Genomic DNA, 9,471 nt, shown 5'->3' on the forward strand with positions numbered 1-9,471 from the left:
AAAATGGGGGGCTGAGGCCATACATAGACAACAGAGTTCTAAATAATATTATGGTCAAGAATAGATACTCCCCGTGATGTCTGAACTCTTCGATAGAGTTAAGGGCGTCACCATTTTTCTAAACTTGATCTAAGGGGCGCATACAATCTAATTTGAATAAGGGAAGGGGACGAATGGAAGACGGCCTTTAACACTCAGAATGGGCATAATGAATATTTAGTAATGCCCCAGCCATCTGAACTCATATACAATATCTTCCATTAACTTCTGGGGTGGTATGTTGTGGTGTACCTAGATGACATCTTGATATAGTCTATCATATGAACTAACTAGGTTTAAGATGGTGAGCACTGTTAGACTGTAGGAGTGGGAAGCATAGACAGACAAGCCAAAAGGCAGAGGTAAAATCCAGGCAGAGGTCATGATGGACAGGTCAAGTTTAGAGCAGGAAAAAGGTTCAGCACACAGAGAGTCAATCAGCACAATATAAGGATTCATCAGGGTCAGGTTAAAGGAACGGTAACACCAAAAAAAAAGAAATACAAGAATGACAATATAATGTAGTGTTTCCCTGTACTGGTAAAACTGATGTATTTGCTTCAGAAACTCTACAATTGTTGATATAAACAAGCTGCTGTGTAGCCATGAGGTCAGCCATTCATATCTGAAAAAGGAGAAAAGGCAAAGGATACACAGCAGATAACAAATAAGCTCTGTAGTGTACGATGGGATTCAGAACGTATCTGTTATCTACTGTGTATCTTGTGCTTGAATGGCTGCCCCCTTGGCTACACAACAGCTTGTTTATATAAACTAAAGTAGTGTTTTTGAAGCAAACACACCAGTTTTACCAGTGCAGAGCAACACTACAATATATTGTCATTCCTTTTCAACAATTAAATTTTTTGGTGTTCCTTTAAGAACCATGTTTAGGCAAGCAATAGAGACTAAGTGGAGGTTTAAATAGCTCAAAACATCAGCACCCATGCACAGGTGTAGAGCACAAGCTACCCACATATGACTTCTTCTCTTTGATTGGGTTGTAAATGCTGTAATTCCATCATTAAATGGCAGTGGGTTACTCACCCTCAAAATACCAGAGGAGGATATAGAAAGAAATGCTACCACAATGCAAAATAGTTGGATAGAAAAGTTAAATACTGTTAATCCATTTGTTATTAATAAGGTTTTCTGCTTTCGGTAACATTTGATTTCATATCTGTCTAATTCATAGAATGAATCTATGCTAAATATGTGATGAGGCTGTTATACAGCCTATATATGGAACCACTTGTTTTCAAAGTTAGCTTTGCTAAGCTCGTGGTGCAGTCATCACAAATTTCAAGCAAACTGTCACAACACAATAAATTACATTTGATCATTTGAATAGTCAACTTGAGGCCTTTGCACCAACTCAGTCCTACATAGACTACAATGGAGTTTTCATGTGATCAACCAGTTTTGGCCAGTTGTTGGAAATTACCGCTGCAAAAAATGTGTTTGTTAAACCATGTTCTGGGATCCCTTATCTGTAAACCTGTTATCCACAAAGCTCTGATTTAAAGAAAGGCCATCATCCAACAGAGTCCATTTTAAGCAAATAATTCTAATTCGTAAAAATGGTTCCCTTTTCTCTGTGATAATAACACGGTAGCTTTTCTTTATGGTAACTAAGCTGCATGCAATTCATACCTTCCAACTGTCCCGATTTTCCTTGCCTGTCCCGGATGCTAAGTTAAGATGTCCCGCGGTGCTGGCTTTATAGTGCAAGTACTGCCCCCATGGGCCTACTTGCACTGGACGCATGATGCATGACAAATATTATTAGCCAAAAAAAGGCACATATGCTTGTTTGAATTGTGTCTGCTGCTCCTCATTAATTAAAGGAGAAACTATATGCCATCCCACAAAAGGCAATACTATCTACCTTAGGGACTACTCTACATGTGACACTAAAAATGTAATCTATATGCTGAAATGCCTTTTTTGGATTGGCCTACATAGGCCAAACCAGTAGAGCAGAAAAAGAACGCATAAAATAACACAGAGACAACATCAGAAACGTCAAAATAGACACACAATCTGATACCCCTGTATCAAGACACTTTGCTTCCCATGGCCACAATCAGATGCAACTGAAGTGGCTCGTACTAGAAAATGTTAGGTAACCTAAGAGAGGGGGTAACATTCAGAAGCTGCTGCTACAGCATGAAGCAGTGTGGATTAAAACATTAAACACAATGATACCCATGCGCCTTAAAGGAGAAGGAAAGGTTAAAACTAAGTAAGCCTTATCAGAAAGGTCCATCTAAATAAATGTAGAGACCCTGAGATTTGGGTGTAGTTAACTCAGGCATTCCTCTTTAGTATTTGGACACCTAAGGGCCCTTTAGTTAACTCAGGCAGCTATGTCCCTAGCTGGGTCCACACTAGTACCTGGGGATTGTCCACTAGATGGCACTGTTTGATAATATAAAAGGGTTTAGCACCATGAGGTCTGGGTCTGTCCTGGGACTTTGCCTCAGTGTGAGGTACTACAGGTCCAGGTCTGCCAGGAACGTTAGTTAAGTGTAAGATAGTGATAGTATTACAGTAATAGTCGCTCTAGGAGTGAAAGTCAGCACAGGGTAGCTAGTGAGCAGATGTGGCTCCAACGAGGAGAAATAGTGGGGTTAGGACCCCGTGGTATTTGAACCACTAGTGCAGGGACTACAGTGGGTGAGTTGAGTACCAGATAGGATACCAAGACCCAAGATCCCAGGCTGAATACAGTGGGTGAGGTGAGGATCAAGTCCGGTGCCAAGATACAAGACCCCAGGCTGAGAAACCCATGCCTTAGTGTTCAACCATAAAGGATAGTGCCAGTGAGAGTGGTAACTATTTCCCAAGTCTATTGTTGCTGTAACTTTGATATATATTGAATATTAGCCGTCTGCTGCACCTTGCCTCCCTGGAGGGAATACTACTGTTTGAAGCTACTCTATAATTACTGTGAACATCGAAGTGCTTGTGAACTACTACCTTGCCACTGTTCTCTGTTAATAAACAAGTTATAGTTTACTGCAAAGAAACTGTCTGGCTGAATATCCTGCTGCATTGATCTACTCCAGGTACCTGGAGTTGCAGGGAGTTGCACGGGTACACTGGGGGTCCAGGGCACACTACAAGCAGTTTTAGCCTGGTCACACACAGCCTTAATACACAGCAAAAGTACACTCAAGGGTGTGCTACATTTGGGGGCTCGTCCGGGATATCTTTACTGAACTCATTGCTGTGAGAGAAAAGTGTGACAGGCGCTGCAGTGCCGGACCAGAGAGGAAAAAGGCATCTTGGCCTAGCGCAGCTTGCAGCCTGAGTTCCGACCGCCCTAAATTTACTGTTGCCTGAAGGAGAGGGCTAACTGGAAAGTTGTGTGCCCACCTTTCCAGATTGGTGGGGAGAACCAATCAGGATCGTGTGTATTGGCGCCAGAGAAAGGCGCGAAACAAGTGTGAGTGACGTGGGCCTAATTGTCTGCAGTACCACCCTGTTTAGCCCAACCTCCTCTGACACCAGGAGGTGAGGTAACAGCCAATCAGAAGTGCAGAATTCGGCGCCAAAAGGGAACAGGGAGGAGCCCCTGTTATACTGACGTCATGGCGGCCATTTTGCGACTGAGTGCGAGAGTGGCTGGACAAAGGAGGAGACGTGTCCAAAGAGCTCTACAATTAAAACTGCAACGTGCGTCGGTAGAGGAGACGAGTATGTCCGACAGTGAGCCTGGGAGTGCCCTTGCTATGGCAGCCAGAATGCCCATGGGGCTGAAGGACACTGGCCGCCGATACACCTGGGGCGGAGTGTTTGCCCAAAAGACCAATGACAGTGGCATCTCTGTGCTGGTCCCTGTCTGCGGGAGATGCAGACAGGATGCGTACCCGGCCTTTTATGAGGTGCGGGGACAATGCCCTCATTGCCAGCACGTGTGTTGGAGCGGCCCATATGTGGACGAAGAGGTCCAAAAGTCGCCCCAAACCGCCCTGGGACTGTGTGCTCTGACAATGGGCGAGGAGCGGTATTACACCGAATCAACTGATCCTGAGGGGGTCGATCCCACTAAGGAGCTGACCGCAAAGCAAGCCCTCATGGAGTTAGCGGACAGCAAGGAGGAAAGGACCCACGTGGCGGGTGACGCCCAACCTGCCGGTGAGGAGGAAGAGGCCTCCGAATCCTCAGGCGCTGACATCGCTCTGACCGCGGCCGCGGGAGAGCCTACCGGAGATGTGGAGCCCGCAGAGAGTCACTCGGGAGGTGCCCAAGACTCGGTGAAGGGCCATTGGGAGGAACCACGGCCGCCCTCACGCCGTACAAGCCGACCCGAGGGGGTAAGTGCAAATTCCCCTCAGGGGGACCCCCATATGCCACGTGAGAGGGAAGGCCTACGCCCTTATGCGGAGGGTACGGGTGAGCAGGGAGCAGCCACGGCACACCGGGAAGCCACTCAGGGGGCATCCAGCGGTAGGGAGGACCCACCGGATGAAGCGGAGGCAGATGGGGCCAGTGACCGACCCCTGTTTAAAATACCCCATAGCTTCTGGGCCCCGAAAAAAATCACCCGGGCTGAGGAGAAGAACTTTTGGGTGATGCCGGGGCGGGCTGACCCGGAAATATTCTGCAGGGTGTCCCGCGTGCAGAGAGTTATAAACTTTCGTGTATTCCGCAAGTGGGGGTACTACATGCCCTACGCCCCGCTGTGGGTTTTTGAGCAGGTGGAGAAGGTGCTGGACGAATGGGTGGTGGAAGAAATAGTGGCCAAGGAGAAGATAGGGAACGCCCTATCCCACCCGGATCAAGCCAAGCGCGCTGCTGCATGGAGCTTTGTGAGGTCCATTGAGAACGAATGGTGGTGGGGACGCACCATTTTGCGGCACGCAGTCCACAGCTGCGGAAAGAAGAGCCCAGCTCCACGCTATTTTAGTGTGGATGTGCGCCTGCCAAGTGGGGACATGGTTGAGAAACCACACCCAAAGTACTATATTGGATATGAGGTCACCAAGATACGGTTTACCTACATGATCTAATGGGCTGCAGTAACTTTGTTTTTTTCTCCTCTGGAGGCATGGGGCCTGACCACACCCAGGAGGGTGAAAGTTCTAGATGAAGGGGGAGGGTGAGGTAACCACTCCCCATGTGAAAGCAAAGCAGAGAAGGGCTGTTGTTTTTTTTTGTTTTTCAAGTTTTTCAAGTTTTTCCCTAGTGGGACTTCAAGGTGTGGAGCGAGCCACCCATCAGGAGAGAGTTTTTTTCTTCAGGCCATGGCCTGTAACTTATATTTCCTGAAAGTTTTTTTTTCGTTGTTTGTTTGGACTGAAGAGAACTTTGGTGAACAATCACCAGTGACTGTCAATAAGTTAAGGGACACTTGTCCCAAAATCCCAATTCCCCTTTCCTTTTTTTTTTCTCCTAAGTGCATTAAAAAAAAAAAAAAAAAAAAATGTTTACAGTATTTGAGTTAAAATGTGAATACAGAATTTAACTGTGATGTTGGTAAAAGTAGGGTTAATCCCGAGTTAATAGGATTTAGGGCCACGGACGTGGACCCTGTGTGAGGTTTGCATTAAAGTATTGATACAGTGCTCAGGAAAAATGCATGTTTGCAATATTTTTGTTTACAGGATCCATTGTACCATGGGCAGTCCTCTGGAGAGGCTGTTGAAGCGTGATGTACAAATAGTAAATGTTATTTAAAATGTGATTTATTGTGCACTTGAGAGTAACTGTTTAGTTTGTCAACGGGGACGTTGACGTTTCTAAGTGGGGGGAGAATGTAGAGACCCTGAGATTTGGGTGTAGTTAACTCAGGCATTCCTCTTTAGTATTTGGACACCTAAGGGCCCTTTAGTTAACTCAGGCAGCTAGGTCCCTAGCTGGGTCCACACTAGTACCTGGGGATTGTCCACTAGATGGCACTGTTTGATAATATAAAAGGGTTTAGCACCATGAGGTCTGGGTCTGTCCTGGGACTTTGCCTCAGTGTGAGGTACTACAGGTCCAGGTCTGCCAGGAACGTTAGTTAAGTGTAAGATAGTGATAGTATTACAGTAATAGTCGCTCTAGGAGTGAAAGTCAGCACAGGGTAGCTAGTGAGCAGATGTGGCTCCAACGAGGAGAAATAGTGGGGTTAGGACCCCGTGGTATTTGAACCACTAGTGCAGGGACTACAGTGGGTGAGTTGAGGACCAGATAGGATACCAAGACCCAAGATCCCAGGCTGAATACAGTGGGTGAGGATCAAGTCCGGTGCCAAGATACAAGACCCCAGGCTGAGAAACCCATGCCTTAGTGTTCAACCATAAAGGATAGTGCCAGTGAGAGTGGTAACTATTTCCCAAGTCTATTGTTGCTGTAACTTTGATATATATTGAATATTAGCCGTCTGCTGCACCTTGCCTCCCTGGAGGGAATACTACTGTTTGAAGCTACTCTATAATTACTGTGAACATCGAAGTTCTTGTGAACTACAACCTTGCCACTGTTCTCTGTTAATAAACAAGTTATAGTTTACTGCAAAGAAACTGTCTGGCTGAATATCCTGCTGCATTGATCTACTCCAGGTACCGGGAGTTGCAGGGAGTTGCACGGGTACACTGGGGGTCTGGGGCACACTACAAGCAGTGTTAGCCTGGTCACACACAGCCTTAATACACAGCAAAAGTACACTCAAGGGTGTGCTACATATACCAGTAAACCCTCAAAGTAATACTGCTCTGAGTCCTCTGTCAAAAGAAACACTGCATTTCTTTCCTTCTATTGTGTACTCATAGGCTTCTGTATCAGACTTCCTGCCTTCAGCTTAAACCTCATTGCCCTGGGCAAGAGCATGCTCAGTTTGCTCCTCTCCCCCCACCCCTCCCTTCTCTACAGTAATCTGAGCCCAGAGCAGGGAGAGACTCAGGCAGGAAGTGATGTCACACCACATTAATACTGCAGCTCCTATTCTAAACAAACAGAGAGTTTCTAGAGCTTTTTACTCAGGTATGGTAAAAATATTCTACAGAATAAATATAGCATTCTAGCTTGCACTATTGCAGCTAATCTATTGGCAATAAAATGCCTCCGTAGCTTTCCTTCTCCTTTAATGATTATTGGAGTCTTATCACCTTTCCTGTAATTTTTGTTTGATCTACATCGTTCTTACTTACAGATTTTGAATCTGCATTAACTAACATACTCTACCATGGGTAAGACTTGTATTTTACTTATAACAATATTTTTAAGCAGGGACAGCTTTCTAACTTTATATCTTTATACACTTATACTATAATATTTGTCATGCGTCCAGTGCAAGTAGGCACATGGGGCAGTACTTGCACTATAAATCAGTTTTTTCCAGTGTTTTTATTACGTGTGTAAACAACGTTTCGGAGGGCGTTCCCCCTTCGTCAGGTGATCACCTGTCACCTGACGAAGGGGGAACGCCCTCCGAAACGTTGTTTGATGCAATAAACATACCAGGGGTAGGACCCCGGTTTAACTTGCTCTGTGTGCCAGGCCTTTTTTCCTTACATTGAACTGCCTGCTTGGCCCTGCAAACATAGATAGATTGCACTGGGGCCGACAAAGATTTTTTAACCTAGCCGATCAATTTCCTGACAGATGTCGGGCGAAAAAATTGTAAGATGTACAATCGTTCGAATCCCACTAACCGCACGATAATTTCGAAGGATTCGAGAAAGGCAAAATCCTTCTATAATTTGCCTCAGAGGGCGAAAAAATCGGACCAGTCCTTGGATCAGCCTTAAACTAAAAGCTAAATTTCAGTAACCCTGTATTTTCTTCCTTGCCAAAGAAAGCCATGAAACCCCTTCTGAAACAGAAATTTCCATACCCTCTACCAACTTAGTTGCCTTACTTAGGACTTTCTTTATTTCAGAAATATCCCATTTAAGTACTGGAGCCCAAAACTGAACTGCATATTCTACATAGGACCTTTGTGTTTGTAAGAGAGTGAATTGTGTTGTGGGTGGGTGAAAGAGTTCAAATGTTGTTTGTGAATTATGTGATGTTAATGAGAGTTTGTATGTAAAACTGTGTTAATGGTTATTTGAAAAAAGGGCACTAGGTGGCAGTAGAGTATTATAGTTAGAAGTAATTTTGTTTTTCTACCACTAGAGGGAGTTTCCCCAAATAGGTATAAAAGGGCAGCCACACCCATAGTTAAAGGACCCAGAGCTGCATGGCGTTCATCTTGTACCAGACGGACTCACAAATAACCCACCACTCTCCGAATCACTCTTGATGCCTTCAGGGTATCTCTTGTATGTGCAGTGCCGCCCCCCAACTTGCACACAGACATCGCCGGCTTTGAGTGAAAGAGAAGCCAGTGCCGACTGCTTGGAGCGGACCCTTGTTCCGCAAGACTTTTTACATTGCTGCACTAGATGCGACCCGGGAGCTTCATGGGGGCTCCACTTACCCAAGTGACACTAGATTCTATTTATGAAGCAGCACGCTACAGTTGCCCAGGGCGATAACTTGGCAGACCCAATTGGGGACATTGGCAGCACCAACTCTTCCCAGTTTAGCAGCAGCAGCGGGGTTCAAGGGAACCAGACAGGGGACCCGTATGCTTGCTGGCCAAGATCGAAATTGCCATGATACTAGCCGTGATCTTCGCGGCGGCGGTGCTGTAGTGTGCTAGGTACTGTAAGTGGAGCCCCCATGAAGCTCCCGGGTCGCGTCTAGTGCAGCAATGTAAAAAGTCTTGCGGAACAAGGGTCCGCTCCAAGCAGTCGGCCCTGGCTTCTCTTTCACGCAAAGCCGGCAATGTTTCCTGAAGTTCTTGCCGCTCCTCTCTGTGTAGCCGGCTCTGTGTGCAAGTTGGGGGACGGCACTGCACATACAAGAGATACCCTGAAGGCTTCGACAGTGATTCGGAGAGTGGTGGGTTATTTGTGAGTCCGTCCGGTACAAGATGAACGCCATGCAGCTCCCCTCTGCTCACCATGCGGGAGGATACGGAGAGATATCGACAGGGAACAACTGTGCCAGAAGAATTCCAACTGCTCCACAGAGTTTGATGTGATGCTGTCAGTAGCCAGGGAGGAGAAATCCAGCGCCGCACAATGGATGGTCGCCCTTTCGCCTTTTCTGAACAGGACAGGAAGTGGAGTTTCGGTAAGTTATTTCTTAATAAAGTCTTTGCAATTTTAAAGTTTTATTTGTCTTGGTGTTTATTTTTTGATGTGTAGTAACGAATTTTTTAAAAATGTTTTTTGATGTTACTGGTCCTTTAAAGACTTTTTATGGGAGGAGGTGAGTCATGCAAGAGCTTCACTGAGAAGAAGAACACCGGCCCGGAATCAGGTAGTTAACTAGATAGGAAGTTTCAGTAACAGCTGGCACTAGGTGTCAGAGGTAGGGAGAAAGGAAGGGTAGTCTTTTGCCCCAACAAGGAGCGTAGACTGATTAGGATCCGGGGAATAATTCCCAAGA

This window comes from Xenopus laevis, chromosome 6S (genome assembly GCF_017654675.1).
Source record: "Xenopus laevis strain J_2021 chromosome 6S, Xenopus_laevis_v10.1, whole genome shotgun sequence".
Taxonomy (NCBI): Eukaryota; Metazoa; Chordata; class Amphibia; order Anura; family Pipidae; genus Xenopus; species Xenopus laevis.